The sequence below is a fragment of the Pogoniulus pusillus genome, chromosome 2 (assembly GCF_015220805.1).
Source record: "Pogoniulus pusillus isolate bPogPus1 chromosome 2, bPogPus1.pri, whole genome shotgun sequence".
Classification (NCBI taxonomy): Eukaryota; Metazoa; Chordata; class Aves; order Piciformes; family Lybiidae; genus Pogoniulus; species Pogoniulus pusillus.
Genome location: NC_087265.1, coordinates 7,883,563 through 7,899,729, shown reverse-complemented (window position 1 = coordinate 7,899,729; position 16,167 = coordinate 7,883,563). Strand labels below are relative to the sequence as shown.

General features: G+C 48.0%; 1 protein-coding gene across 6 annotated transcripts in view; it reads right to left on the bottom strand.

Moving 5' to 3' along the window:
- TANC1 (tetratricopeptide repeat, ankyrin repeat and coiled-coil containing 1) overlaps positions 1 to 15,666 on the bottom strand; it is an 88,943-nt gene extending 73,277 nt beyond the window's left edge. For 3 of the 6 annotated variants that reach the window (XM_064155331.1, XM_064155356.1, XM_064155347.1), the window contains exon 1: positions 15,470 to 15,659. The gene's annotated coding sequence lies outside the window, so the exon portion shown is untranslated. Of the gene's footprint in view, positions 1 to 15,199; positions 15,259 to 15,469 lie in introns of those variants that run through there. The other 3 variants (XM_064155382.1, XM_064155365.1, XM_064155339.1) reach the window with 3 other exon arrangements.
- Between the last annotated feature and the right edge of the window lie 501 nt (positions 15,667 to 16,167).

Sequence of the window (16,167 nt, the reverse complement as noted above, 5' to 3'; positions counted from 1 at the left end):
TACCCAGGCAGCAGCTTCAGCCTCCTTCAGCCTGCCACTCCAGTTCAAACCTGCTTCCTCCACACTGCTGCAATTCCAGACATGGTTTCATGACCCATAAAAATGAAGACAGGATTGATCTGGCAAAGTAAAACTGGGGACAGATAGCACATTGGTATCAACAACTACCTGAAGGGACATTGTAGCCAGGTGGGGGTTGGTTTCTTCTCCCAGGCAACCAGCAATAGAACAAGGGGATTCTCAGTCTCAAGTTGTGCTGGGGGAAGTCTAGGCTGGATGTTAGGAGGAAGTTGTTGGCAGAGAGAGTGATTGGCACTGGAATAGGCTGCCCAGGGAGGTGGTGGAGGCACCGTCCCTGGAGGTCTTCAAGAAAAGCCTGGATGAGGCACTTGGTGCCATGGTCTAGGTGACTGGCTAGGGCTGGGTGCTAGGTTGGACTGGATGATCTTGGAGGTCTCTTCCAATCTGGTTGATTCTACGATTCTATGATCTCCATTAAGTGACTGCAATGCTTTGACAGGCTGGGCCTCCAGAATCCTCAGGCATCATCCAGTGCCCAGCAAACCCTTCAGAGGAGTTCTGGGTCCTCTAAAATAAGATCAGGCAGACAGCATGGGTTAGTCTTTGCAGTTTGTGTTTAGACAAGCTGCTTCTGCTCTCATTAAACTACATATGCTATTAAGGAATCTTCATGCTCTAGAAAGTTAAGCGGGGCAAGAAACAAAACCCACAACAAATCCATCTATATGTAACAAACATCTTAGTGCTAAACACAAGCAATAACCACAAGTAATGCTCACTTTGCAAAAAATCTCTGGTTGCAGTCAAAAACTTCCTCTAACAGTACCAAACTGACCAGCCACACACCAAACCTGCAATCATTTTGGGCAGGGTTTTCAAATGGCTACAAAAATCTATTTCTGGTCAGGGATTCTCTCTTCTTTGTGCTGCAGCAAAGGGAAAAACATAGCTTCTTCTAAATCACCAGGAGTGAAGTCTTCACCACATGAAAAGTGAGCCCAGTGACAGTTCATTTCATGTCTGCATAGCAATGTAATCCCACCAGCTGGTTCAGAAACACTACCTGGCACATCAGATCCATTATGCTTTGGAACTCACATGCTGTTTCCTCCAGCTCTGCATGCAATTTTAATGCTCTCCTCCACAGAGAAAGGAAAAAAAAGACCAGATTTCATTTAATGGACAGCAAAATGACATCCTGGCAGCTAAATTCATCAACTTTCTGGTGCAGAACTTTCTTTTAAAATGGCCAGTGCTTCCTCATCAGGCAGCAGACACAACATTTCTGTGCTGTCATAATGCAGGGCAGAACTGCCTTAACCAAGACCACTTCTACTCAGAGCCCACTCAAGCCTCATGAAGAGCGAGCAGTCAGGGGTCACATTTCCCTCATATGTGACTACTGAGAAGATTATAAGGTCCACTCAGGGAGGCTGAATCCTAATGACCTAACCTTCCTAGCCTCACTAAATATCACTAAAATCCTCAAGCTTAGCAAGTGACCTACTGCAGCTGAGATGGGGGAGCCACCATCTGCTTGTTTATTGTGGCCTTCAGACTGCAGCTGACATAAGAAACAAATAAATTACTGCTTGTTTCAAGCACCTCAGAACTCCTAGGGGAAGGAAGTTATCCCATGTACAGGGATTTAATATCACAGAATACTTCATTAGAGGGAAAGATCAGGCTAAACCAGTAACAGGAGGGCTAAAGCTATTAAGTGTCACTTTCATCTTGCTTAACACTTTCAACTTGCCAAATACAGCAGATGAGAAATCCAACAGATAAAAAAATCCTACCTAAACCCATCCAGTTTTGTGCCTGCATAGAGTTTTGTTTGCAGATTGAAGATGTGTATTCGTAACCCAAAAGATGTGTTTGCAGATTGAAGATGTGTATTTGCAAAAGCAAAGCAGCTGTTTCTATTATTTTTCAGCCCAAACAATACCAACCAAGTTCTTAGCAGCCTGAATACTTAAAGGAAAAGAAAAGAAAACAGCAAATAATTTCAGAGTATCTTTTCCAAACTCAGACCTGACCAAAATGAGCACTGAGAATTTCAGTGAGGCATACCGGTCAGTTCAGCACTGGTCAGGCCACACCTTGAGTGCTGTGTCCAGTTCTGGGCCCCTCAATTCAAGACAGGTGTTGAGATACTGGAATGTGTCCAGAGAAGGGCAACAAAGCTGGTGAGGGGCCTGGAACACAAACCCTATGAGGAGAGGCTGAGGGAGCTGGGAGTGTTTAGCCTGAAGAAGAAGAGGTTCAGGGGTGACCTCACTGCCATCTACAACTACCTGAAAGGAGGCTGTAGTCAGGTGGGTTTTGGTCTCTTCTGCCAGGTAACCAGCAGCAGAACAAGGGAGGACAGTCTCAAGTTGTGCCATGGGAGGTCTAGGCTGGATGTTAGGAGGAAGTTGATGGCATAGAGAGTGATTGGCATTGGAATGGGCTGCCCAGGGAGGTGGTGGAGTCACCATCCCTGAAGGTGCTCAAGAAAAGCCTGGATGAGGCATTTAGTGCCATGGTCTGGTTGACTGGCTAGGGCTCGGTGCTAGGTTGGACTGGATGAGCTTGGAGGTCTCTTCCAACCTGGTTGATTCTATGATTCTAAGGCAGCTCTCAAAATAGCATTCCAAGCAATACAAAAAAAACCCAAACATGTCTTCAAAGTGATGTACTACCACAGATCTCCCCTGGACCATCAACCCCCCCTCATTTCCACATTTGCTCTGTCTACAAAGTCACACATAGGAAGCCAGCAAAGCAAAACAAGAACAAAGGACAAACATCAGGTGATTCAAGGTTTGAAAAAAACCAACAACTTTGTTGTACCTCAAAATGAGATGATTTTACCTGGAGGTGTTCAAGCAAAGACTGGATGAGAATCATAGCATCATAGAATCAATCAGGTTGGAAGAGACCTCCAAGATCATCCAGTCCAACCTTGCACCCAGCCCTATCCAGGAGAGGACTGGAGCTGCCCTCCTGTGAGGACAAGCTGAGAGAGTTGGGGCTGTTTGGTTTGGAGAAGAGAAGCCTCTGAGCAGACCTTATTGTAGCCTTCCAGTATCTGAAGGGGGGCCACAAGAAAGTTGGGGAGGGGCTTTTTAGCATGTCAGGCAGTGATAGGACTGGGGAGAATGGAGCAAAACTAGAGGAGGGGAGACTCAGATCAGATGTTAGGAAGTTCTTCACCATAAGGGTGGTAAGACACTGGAACAGGTTGCCCAGGGAGGGGAGGTGGTGGAAGCCTCATCCCTGGAAGTTTTTTAAGCCAGGCTGGATGTGGCTCTGGGCAACCTGATCTAGCGGAAAGTGCCCCTGCCCACGGCAGAGGGGTTAGAACTAGATGATCCTTGAGGTCACTTCTAACCCTGACAATTCTGTGATCACTGAGTCCTAAAGACTGCAACAGACTAAGTGGTGATCTTTGCAGCAAAGGATAACAAATTGCCTCCAAATGCTAAATGAAATCACGATCCTGAGCCAAAGCCGGCACTGATGAAGCCTGGCAGTATTTGATCAGTAGGCACAGAGAACTCAAGGAAAACACCCTAGGACATAACATGAAAATATATGCTTAGTGCCTACAAGTGAAGGCTTCATCCACCATCTCTTTCATCCACTGAAAAGCAAATTTGCAGCAAGCTTAGGCGATTTTCCTCATCTCTCTGGAACAACAGGAAAGGGGATCAGCCAAAACAGAGTGCTGATACATACTGGCACTGTACACTGCTTGCCAAAGTTACTGCCCCACAGCTTCCTTCCTTTCAGAATCTTCAGTCCTGTCTCTGGCTGCAGATACTCAGTACTCAGCAGGACAGATCCCTACAGATCCTGAGAACAGGAGAAATAGTGAGAGAGTTGATACTGAAATGAATGCACAGGTGTAGGAAGCAGCCACCCAGCTGCCTTCAGCCTCTGCACACTGGTACATCACCACTTTTCTCGCACACAGCTGTTGATCTTGCATTCCTACAAGGTCTGTTCCTGGAGGCTTTTACGGATACATGAAGGAAGCTGAACCATCAGCACTAGAGAAGTTCCATCACCACCTGGGTGAAGTGAGCTGGCCAGGGAGAAGATCCGTTGGTGTAACATCTCCTCTGCAGCCCAGAGCTCCTTCAGACACTGCTCTGCTGCTCAGGGACACAATGCAGAGCTGCCCTGGAACCAAACTGCCCCTGAACAATCACTCCAACACAGCAGCCCATTGGTAAAGCTGGCCATGGGAGAGCAGAGCTGTCCAAGGCAGCATTTCAGTTCTGGAACCCCTATTACAAGAAAGACCTAGACATGCTGGAACACACCCAGAGAAGGACTGAGGCTGATGAGAGAGCTGGAGCATCTCTACTATACAGACACACTGAGAGAGTTGGGGTTGTTCAGCCTGGAGAAGGGAAGGCTCTGAGCCAGCCTTACTGTGGCCTTCCAGTATCTGAAGGGGGCTGCAAGAAAGCTGGGGAGGGACCTTTTAGGGTGTCAGGTAGTGATAGGACTGGGGGGAATGGAACAAAACTAGAAGTGAGTAGATTCAGACTAGATGTTAGGAAGAGGTTCTTCACTGTGAGAGTGGTGAGACACTGCAACAGGTTGCCCAGAGACGTGGTGGAAGCCTCATCCCTGGAGGTGTTTAAGGCCAGGCTGGACACGGCTCTGAGCAGCCTCATTTACTGTGAGGTGTCCCTGCCAATGGCAGGGGGGCTGAAGCTGGATGATCCTTGAGGTCCCTTCCAGCCCTGACAATTCTGTGACTCTGTTACACCCAGAGCACAGCGAACATGGCTTCCTCATTAACACAGCTCCTTCCCATCTTTGCAGGGGATGCAGAATGCCTGAGATTGGGTTTTGCTAAAAAAGGACAGACTGGTGCAGCTGCATTTCCCTGAGTAACGGCAAGATGGTGCTGAGCAAACTCACAGCTTTTTTCTATTTTAGGTTTTTATCATATCTAGCTCCAGACCTCCTATAGTCTTCATCCAAAATCAATCCTTCTCCTCCTGTTTTACTAAGAATTTTCTCCTTAACAGTACAGGTCTCCATTTCAGACATCAATGCCCAACACAGGTACCATGTTCTGGTCTGTTGGGTTTTTTCCCCCATGTCAGTTATCCTTACAAATTCTAGGACAATATCACAGTATCACAGTATTATCAGGGTTGGAAGAGACCTCACAGATCATCAAGTCCAACCCTTTACCACAGAGCTCAAGGCTAGACCATGGCACCAAGTGCCACGTCCAATCCTTTCTTGAACAGCTCCAGGGATGGCGACTCCATCACCTCCCCAGGCAGCCCATTCCAGTGTCCAATGACTCTCTCAGTGAAGAACTTTCTCCTCACCTCGAGCCTAAATCTCCCCTGGCACAGCCTGAGGCTGTGTCCTCTTGTCCTGGTGCTGGCCACCCAAGAGAAGAGAGCAACCTCCTCCTGGCCACAACCACCCTTCAGTTTTCTATAATCCCTAATCATAAAATACCTCATCCTGCAATGGCTGGGAATCACAGCCACTCACTGCTGCCAGAAACCAAACAGAGAGCTCCATCCCAACCCTGCATACAAAGGACACATTATTCATACACTTCCTGCCTCACAGGCCTAAAGATGGAGATAAACATGTCTGTTGTTAAGTGAGCACTTCTGGAGGCTGAAACAGGACTTTTAAAATACATTACTCTGCCTTCAAACTGCTGCTCATATTTTTTCATTAGGACATCCATCTTCTATCCTCCATTACTAGAGTGCTATGTGCACAACAGCAGCTTGAAGTGATGACAAGAAGTAACCACACTCAGTAAGATTTCTTTGATTAGGGTAGTGTAACAGAACAGCTGAGGGTGGAAGGGACCTGTGGAGGCCATCTGGCCCAAGCCCCTCCTCAGGTCAGGCAAGGCACACAAGAAAATCCTGGAAACTGGTATTAAAAATGCAACGTAGACAGAGTAATTGCCTTGAGAGAATGCAGCTGTCTGAATGGCTCTGTTAACAAACATGTGTGCCATGGTCTAGTTGATTGGACAGGGCTGGGTGATAGCTTGGACTTCATGAGCTTGGAGGTCTCTTCCAACCTGGTTGATTCTATGATTCTATGTCTTAAAGAGGGAGCAAGGTGCAACTCACCAGTGACTCTAAAATATGGCAAGAAGCAGGGACAGCAGGCTCAAGCGTACCAGGGCTGTTATCCTTTCCCAGGACACACCAGCACAATCCCACACGTACAACAAAAGGAGAGTACAATGTTGTAAACTCAGTGGGTAAAATGAATTAGCAGACTTGGGAATCTAAAATGAATGTTCTCAAGGCTGCCCAGAGACTAGATATTGCAGCTAATGTCATCTAGAGGGTGTGTAGATAAGGATGTGTCTCAGACGTTCCACCTACCGCCTCTTCTTCCTCAGAGCAGCTCAAAACGGATTACAGCTCCCAACAGTCTGCAGGGAGGGTAGGAATCTTGGTTCCATTTTACTCAAGAGGAGCAAAACCCAGCTTGCTCGAGGTCAGAACAAGCTCAAGGTCTTTACAAGACAGCCAAAGGGGTCAGCTGTGTGCTCCTGCTGTGCCATGCCAGCACTGATAGGGGTTTCTGTGTGCACGCTGAACTACACCACAGAGTCTGATGGGCAGTGAAGATGACAGAGGAAGAAGAGCAGGATCTCATGGCAGGTAAAGGGGAAGGAAAACCACTTCTTTGAATCACAGCTCAATTATCTCCCAAAATCTCTCACCCCTAGGAATGTGGCAAAGCAGAAACATTACCTTCCCTGCTTCCCATCCCAAATCCTGGGATGCCACAGTTTTCTGTCTCCTGTGAAATGTAAACCTTCTGGTTTTAATTACTTGACGATGCTGTTTTATAGACCAGACTCAGACATTCTTCTACAAGGGAAAACTCTAACATCCATATATGCCTTTCCCTTAAAGCACTTTTCATGTTAATGTGCAATGCAGCAGCAACAAGAGACCTTGCTCCAGTGTTAAAATAAGCTCTGCTTGAACATTTATGAGCAGCAGTATCCAAAACAACTGGCTTACAAACAAGGCCTTCAAGCCTGCCCCCCACTCAGCATGTGTGCACTCTCTTCCCACGAGCAGACCACTGAAAACAGTGAGCTTACTCACAGAAACTACTGTACACACACACTTTAGGTATGAGTCCTTGTTAGCTGTATGTCCACTGCAGAGCTCAAACAAGGGACAAAAGCATACACGGAACATCCCAAAGTTTGCTCCTGAAGAAAAGCTTGTCGATACATGGGGAAAAGTGCTTCACATTCACACCCTGCTTCATTCTGCAGTAACTCCCTGGTGCAGACAAGATCCTACATGCTCTTACCAAAAATATGAACTGCCTGGCAAGCCTGTATTTATGAAAATTTTACAGTTGTCCTATTGCTGGCAGCAATTAAACAGCCAACACCACTACCGCCTCTGATTCAGAAAGCATTCCCTTCACAGGCAAGTGTTCAAAAAGAACACCAAAATGACAGCCTCACAACCAGGACTTAACCAGTAGTGGAATGCAAGCTTGTATCCTTCAAAAACCTAAATATTCATGAACCTCTTAGGTCTGTCTAAACCCTTGCCAAGAGGGTCTGTTCTGCCTCACCTTGACCTGTTAACAGGATGCTTGCAAGCCCTGTGTAACTCAGAGCAGAGTTCACTGATTCATGAGGAGAACAGATGTAACACCAAGAAGAACTCATTTAGCTCCAAATCCTGTGAACAGAAGGAAAAGCTGCAAAGAAAAAAAAGTTCTGTTTCTCCTGGGGAAAACTAAGAACTGAAGAAAGGAGGCTCAAGCCAGGCTGACTGAGGAGAAAAAGATGTTTTTCCTATTAGCAGACAAGATCAAAATAGGAAGGAACAAACCTTGTTTCTACCAGAGCAGGTGAGAGTGTTTGATTTCTCAGTCAGATCCAGGTAGCCAGACTCTTGGAACACTTCACTAATAATATAAACTCCCTCAAGAAGCCCTAAGTGACCCAAGATGGAGCTCTGGTGGCACATGCTGCTGCAGAGGATGCCCTGGAAGAGCCCTCTATGCAGGCATGGGGTAGAGAGGAGAAAAAGAACAAAGTGCTCTCTAACAAACAACTCAGTATATTCCTCTGGTGCAGACTCTTAGAAAGCTCTGAATTTTAGCAGAACAAAACAACTTAATGTCACTTTTATTCTCCTTTCTTTATTGTCCTCCAAAGACAAAGAGCAGCATTTTTGGTCAGGGAAAAACCCAACCACCATTAATTAGATCTTTTTTTTCCCCTCTGAGCTTTCAAAACGTGCAGAGTACCTCTGAATGAGTGTAAATTATAGAGTGCTCCTGTCAGTCACTGATTGACCTGCTGCAGGCTTACAGAAAACACATCTGGAAATGCACCACAGAGGCACAAGCCCCAGCTCAGGCAGAGAACAAACAAGAGCTCTGCATTCCCAGAGTCTGAAGTGTGTCAGTGAGTCCTGAAGCTGTAGGTCAGTGTGGCACATCATTCCAGAGGCACAGTGCTCCTACACTCCCTTCTACCTTTGCAAGTACAATTTACCTGAGGATAAAAGTGAAGTTTAACCTTGATGCCTTTTCATTGGCTCTTGAACTCTTCAAAGTGATTCTCTGCACGCACACAAAGATTCTGCATCAGCAGTTGGAAAGGGCTGAAAATTTTACTTTGTCATAGTAAAACCATGCCTACACTTTGCAGCAGGAATATATTCCTCACTCCATCCTTCAAGCTTTCAGTTTCTGGCATATACTGTAGAAAAATCCAGCAACTCAGGCCTCAACTAACAACCAAAAAAAAAAAGAGAGAGAAAAAAAAACCCTCTTTGTGATCTCCATGGGAATTTTGCCCTAAGTAAAACAGATCTTGAAGGATATTAACTAAATAATCAACACAACTCGAAGGCATTTCTGGTGTAAAACACAAAACCTGTTCCTCTCCAAAATGCATATTGAGAATATTTTGTGTTTTGTCATTCTTGATCAAAAACAAGAAGAAGAAAAAAAAATGAACAAAACACCACACAAAAAAACCCAACTAAAACCAAGGATGAATGAAAACCAACCCACACACCTACAGTCTCTAGCAAATTCCATCTCATTTAAGTTTCAAAAAGCAAAGGTCATATTTTACTTTTCTTTATTCTCTTTGTTACTGTTCATTCAAACCCTACCTTGTTAAGGTCTAGAAATATACATTCTAAGGAAGGATATCTGTTAGGAAAGAAATGGGTTAGTTTAATTGTAAATGACTGCAAGAAATAAATCCCAATGCTTAGATTACTCAAATCCTAGTGTTTTTCCAGGTAGAACAAAGCTGAGGCAGTTTAATCCGGACTCTGTCTTTCCAGCAATTAAACACCTTCAGCTATTTTAAGTGCAACAGCTTTGAATTTGACTCGAAACTACTAGCTTTTGACAAGTCATAGATGTTTAATGATTAATATACTTAATTACATTAAATCCACAGCAGTGACGTTCCTCCAGAGCCTAATAAAACATGTGAAGGTGCAAAACTGCTCTGAGCCCAGCACAGCTCCCCACAGCCTAACTCCAGCCATGTAGCTGAGAGGTCACGCTCACACAAACACACACATCAAAAACCTTCTGCAGGGCGTTTCCTGTGCTGCTAACAAGTTCCAGCTTCTCTCCTGCTCCATCTAAATTTAACCAAGACTAAGATCAAGTCTTAGGAAGAAAAAAAGAAAAATAACCAACGCAACAAAAAGCCAAACAAACAACAACAACAAAAAACCCCAACAAACCAAACAACAACCAAAAAAAAAGACGCCCCACTAACAACTCAAAAACAGAAGGAAAAAATCAAACCCACACCAGACACACAACTTCAATGCAACGCAGTGAGCGTTTCACAGGCACCTCTGTTTTTCAAGCTGTTAATTATCAAATCTGTGATAACGATAGAGAGAACAAGCAGCAGCAGCCCCTCACCCATTTGCCCTATGCATTTCTGAGCCGGCGCTTTGTATGCCAGGAGGTGTAGATAACACAAGCGCTAACACCAGCTGCTAATTCAGTAAATGGATGTAGAAGTGAGTGACCTTCACAGGGGAAGTCAGGAGTTCAGCCAGAAGCCAAGGCTCTTTGCTATGGCCAAGTGTGCTTTGCTATCTGGATTAGAGGACTAACCACAACAGTAGCTGGGATTAAGCTGAAAAGACGCCTTACAAAGTCTTCAGACCTTGTTCCAAATGTGCTAATTCTTGAGTGCTTTAATTACAGATTTCTCTGAGCCAGACGGGGACATGCAGGGAGAAAGGAAAGGGTAAGAAATGAGGTGAGGTCAAGGAGCTTCAACATTCATACTGATGACTCCAGCCATGGACTGGCACATTCACACACCTCCACTGTCCCAGGATGCCAATGTGGTTCCTTCTCCAGACCACCCACATGGGCTGTTCCCACTCCAGCAGCACAACTCCTTCACTTCCCATACATGTATATATTCACCTTCTGCAGTCTTCTTCATCAGTGCTGGAATACAATCATCTTACCCTTAAAGGTGTTAAGAGTAGTCTATGGATCACTAATCAAAGAAAATCTGCTGAGGGCAAATATGTGACTGTGAACAATCCAACCTCAGGTTATGGAGATTTTGTTCTCTTTTAACACCACCCAACAGGTTAAAAATCTAAAACATGTATTGATAATTAACAAGTTCAAACTTAAAGACAACACCAGGAATTTAAGGCAGCTGAGAAAAAATGCAGAGAGAGAGATTCCAACTGTGTATCTGTGGCTTTGTACCTACCATGGGTACAATAGTTAAGAACAGCAGAACTGAGTTGCATCTGTTTTATTTCAGTCTCATACAGGGCTAGGTATAGCTGAATTCACCAAGGCACACATGGCAGAGCTAAAGAACTTCTAGATCACAGAATTAACCAGGTTGGAAAAGACCTCTCTGATCACCGAGTCCAACCTATCACTTAACCCTTCTAATTAACTAAACCATGACACTAAGTGCCTCAGCCAGCCTCCTCTTAAGGTCATCTGGACTGTGGAAGTGCCAAAAAACCACTTCACAAAGCAGTGCTTCACCAGGTCAGTCATCATGCAGACACAAGGAGACATAACCCCTCCACCTGCTGACACAGAGCAGAAAAGGGTCAAATGTGCAGTGATTTATTGAACACTGCCACCAACTTCAGTGACATCAAGATCCTAGGGCTGTTCCTGATCTGACCTCAGAGGATGAAAAGTTCTGTGAACAGCTAAGCAAAGTCCTCAGTTAGTGCTATCACTGAAGTGGTCCCTCTTTAAGACTCAGGAGACAGTCTCTGAAACCCAGCACACTGTCCTTCTCCAGCACTTGCCAGCTGCCATCCCTCGCAACAAGACACCAGTGAGGAAACACTTCAAATCTGGCAAGCTGGCTGCTCTGAAAGCCATTTTGTCCAACAAGCTAGTGGAACTTCTGTTGTCAAATTGGCACCCTCATTACAAATTACTACTCCAGACCAAGAAGAGAAAAGAGAGTAAGTGAAAGACGAAACTGGAGATGGCACTGCCTGTGGAAATCAAGCACATACTCCAGTAACCACTCCCAGTCACACACTGGAGAGGGAACTCCAACAGACACCTTGAGGCCTTCAGCCTCTGGCCTCTCATAAATATTCCTTAGGCACAGGAGCATCTCCACATCTTGCAGACAGACCATGGACTGCACTTCAGATATCAAGATAGGTATCAATAGTGGGACTGGTGCCATTCAGCACCTTTGCTGGGGACACGGACAGTGAGATCAACGCACCCTCAGTATGTCTGTCAACAACACCAAGCTGTGTGCTGCAGCCAACACACTGGATGGAAGTGATCTATCCAGAGGGACCTGGACAGGTCTGAGAGGAAAGTCTATGCAAACCTCAAGAGGTTCAACAAGGCCAAGAGCAAGGTCACAAGATCACAGAACGCACTTGGTTGGAAAGGACCTTTAATGGTCATCTAGTCCAATTCCTCTGCAGCCAGCTGAGGCATCCCCAATAGAGAGACCACTCAGAGCCCCATCATGCCTGACCTTGAATGTCTCCAGGGATAGGGCCTCTACCACCTCCCTGTTTCAGTGTTTCACCACTCTCACAGCAAAAAAACTTCTCAATTTACCCATCTCAATCTACCCTGCTCCAGTTTCAAGTGGGCTGCAAAGGCACATTGTTGGCTCACGCCCAGCTTCTCATATACCAGCATCCCCAAGTCCTTTTCTGCAGGGCTGCTCTCAATTTAATCATTCCCCAGCCCAGACTGCTAACAAGGACTGCTCTAACCCAGGTGCAGGACCTTCACCTTCTTGAGCTTCATGAGGTTCACTCAGGCCCACTCCTCCAGCTTGTCTCTGAATGGAACTGTGTCCGTCTGGCATATTGATCACACTACTCAGCTTGATGTCATTTGCAGACTTGCTGAGGGTCATTCAGTTTCACTATCTGTATCATTGATGAAGGTATTAAGCAGTATTGGTCCTAAAACAGATCCCCTGAGGGACACCACTTGTCACCCATCTCCATCTGGACATCAAGCCATTGACCCTTTGGATATGACCATCCAGACAATTCCTTATGCACCAAACAGTCCACCCCTCAAATCCACATCTCTCCAGCTTAGAGAGAAGGACATTGTGGGTGAGTGTATCAAAGGCCTTGCAAAGTTCCAGAGAGATGACATCCATCCTCACTCTGGGGAGATACCACTTGGAATACTGTGTCCAGCTCTGGGGCCTCCAGTGCAATAAAGACATGAACTTGCATGTGTGGGTCTGGAGGATGCTACAACAGGGAGGCTGGAACCTCTCTGTGAGGCCAGGCTCAGAAAGCTGGGCTTGTTCAGCCTGGAGAAGGGTTCAGGGAGACCTTCTGGTGGCCTTGCAGTGCTTAAAAGGGGCTACAGCAAAAGTGGGGATAAACTCTTTATGGAGGAGTGCAGTGCCAAGACCAGGGCTAACAGTTTTAAACTGAAAGAGGGTAGATTTAGATTGGATGGTAGGAAGTTCTTCACTATGAGGGTGGCGAGACACTGGAACAGGTTGTCCAGAGAAGTTGTGGATGCCCCCTCCCTGGCAGTGTTCATGCCTTGCTTATTATTCAGCAGTCAGTTTTCCAGCAGCAGTGTCTCCTACACACAAACGTATTTTTTAGCAGCAAGACCTTACACATTTGCCAGGCCATATGCCTTTGTCTCTTTCCACTGCCACAGCTCTGTCATAATAAACTCTCCAACCTCCAGCTCTTGGGAGCTGAATGCAACCCAAAGAGAGGAACTAACCCAGATTTCCCAGACCTGACCCACACACAAACAAAAGCTGACTTTTCTCTTTTTTTTTTTTTCCTCTGGAAAACATTTTGGTCTACCCTCTGATAAAGCCCCAGACACCAATTTTTCAGTCAAAACAGCATCTCTTAATTGAAACCTTAATTCAAACCCCATTAATATAAATGTTGACTTACAGATGTTTATGGGTGTCATTACAAATAACCAACAGATCAGGCTGATGTTCTTATATGCGAGAGTTTGAAGGCTTGCTGATTAATCTTTCATCTTCAAAGAAAGGTTTAGTCTTGATGACAGTTAAGAAGCTCAGCTAAAGAAAAACAGAACAGCTCTGCTAAGGCTGCCGAGTTGTCTTCAGAAGCCTATGCTCAGATCATAGAGTTGCTATGGCATCAACTTCAGGACTGTGGTCAAGACACACAAAACATCTTTTTCCTACAGACTGCTATGGGAAGCTGAGCAACTCTGGCCAGGAACCAAATATGTTTTGGCTCCAAAGCAGACATAATTCATCACCATTTGGACATTCCGATGGTTAGCTAAACTGAGAAAGCAGGACACCCAGCACTTTAGACCATCTCTGTAAATGAGGCGCAAAGTACACCGCAGTAAGCAGAAATAAACTGTATTTGTGCTGACCTTGTCCGGGGGCAGCATTTAATAACACAACGCTGTTTTTCCAGCACTTAACAGTCAGATCAGAACAACCGGGAAAGGTTCAATTTTGGCAGCAGGAGGGAATTCTGTAGGATCCAAGCTATCACATTTATTTCCTTCATTCCCTGGTATTTTTTATAAGCATCAGGCTATTTTTAAGCAGCAGCTAGCAAAAAATACCATCTAAAACGGGACCGTTGCTTGCACTGAATAATCCTGCACAACTCTGAAGCAGCTTGGATGAGCAAAACACTCAGCACAGTCGAAGGCAGCACACCTCCTGCAAGCTGACAGGCAGCAGTGACAGCAGCCCAAGGCAAACCTCCCACACCCCCAACTGTTAGCTCTCCAAACGCTAGCGCAGCGCTTGCTGCTTCAGTCAGAAAACACCACCTCTGAAGCACAGCAGCCAAGGGCCACTTTCACTCTGCCACCAAAGAGGGCGACCAGGTAGGTACAGGGCAGAGAACGGGGTCGAGGGGACCCACTCAGATCTAAACTCCCCCTTTTTTTCCCGCCCAGGCTCATCCTCACACAAAGATCTTCAGTCACATTCTGTTTTTGAAAACAAGCCTTTTCGGACCTTTCTGTCCCAGAAATGTTGAGAGGCAAGGGCAAACGGCTCACTGAAATAACACTGCTGAGAAATGAGGAAGCTTTAGAAAGTATACCACACACTCTTACTGTACATTACTAGCATGAAAACAGCATTTTATCAGGCGACACTAACGACCACAAGGGCAGGACCTTCGATTGCAGCAGTCACAGAAAGTCCTTGCCCACGGCCACACATCCCTGCCAGCCTGTAGGGTGAACGCCTGAACTTCGCACACCTCTCCTCCTGCCAGCGCTGCCCAGGGCACCCCAGCACCCGGCTGCACGCCGCGGAGCTCCCCTTGCCGCCACCGCCGCCAACTTCAGTGCCATCGCCCCGGCAATAGCGGCTCCTGTCCCTGGCAGGGGCTTCTCCGCATCTGACTACCAAAAGCAGCCACAGACCCAAGTTTTCCCGAAAGCAGGATCTTTCTCTCCAGAAACGCTGGTAGCAAAGACACAACTGTGCCAGTCAGACGGAAAGGTGTGTGCGAGGAGACGGAAACCGCGGCCGCGTAGGGAGCACCAGGCCTCGCCCCCGCGGCAGCGCCCGGCAGCGCCGTCTCCTCCCGCCCGCCCCGGGCCCCGGCCGCGGCCAGCTACTGCCGCCTGCCCCGGTCCGCGCTCCTCCCCGCCCTGCCCCCACCTGTGCCGGCCCTGATACCGGTCCTGCTCTCGGCCCCACCGGCATGGGGCAGCCGCCGCCTCCGTCCCGCCGCCCTACCCCCCCGAGTCGCCTCGGCCCCGGCCCCGGCTCCGCATCCGTCGGGCGCGGTCACAGCGCGACATGCCCGGACTAGCTGCTCGGCCAGAAACTTTCTGTCGCGATCACGCTCCGCCGAGACCCCCGCGCAGCCCCCGAGAGGCCAGGCGAGGGGCGCGCCCCGTACGGCGAGGGGGCGGCGGCAGGACTCACCTCCGCCCGCGGGGCCCGGCCCCCGCGCCCAGCGCTCCTGCGGCGCGGCCCAGGCACGGCTGCTCGGCGGCCGGCCCGGCGCGTCGGCGGGATGAGCTCACTGGGAGCGGGCGGCAGCAGTCCCCGCCCCGCGCACCCCGCGGCCGCCCCTCCACAGGACCGGCTCCGCGGGGCGGAGCGGAGCAGGTCCCGATGCTGCCTCAGCCCCCACACCGGTCTCGCACGAGGCCGCGGTTCCTGGTGACCCCACAGGACGGCAGCGAGGGTGGGCAGGCAGCACGGCCCAGCGGCGCCCGTCCTCCGCAGCCCGGCGTAGGGCACCCCGGGCCCACGCTTCACCTCCATAACTTACCGGGGGTGGGCGGGAAGGGCTTCGGGTGCTGCCCAGGGCCGGCTGAACGCAGGTGGTGCCGCTCCGAACACCTGCACAAGCGCTCTTCCCGCACCTCCCTTAACAGCTCTCTCGGACCTCGGGGACCTCAGCTCTGGGGCTTGGGCTGTGAACCGCAGCACAGCCACTCTTCGCGGGTGCCCCACGCTGGGGCGGGCAGAGGCCACGGGGAAGCCCCGAGGGCTGCGGGTGAGGTAGTCGCACCCCACAGCCCTCAGCCCTCCCGAGCAGTACCCTGAAAATAACAGCATCGCTGCTTACGAGGTCTGCACGGCAAAGACAGGTGCAGTACGAGTAACGGAGGCAG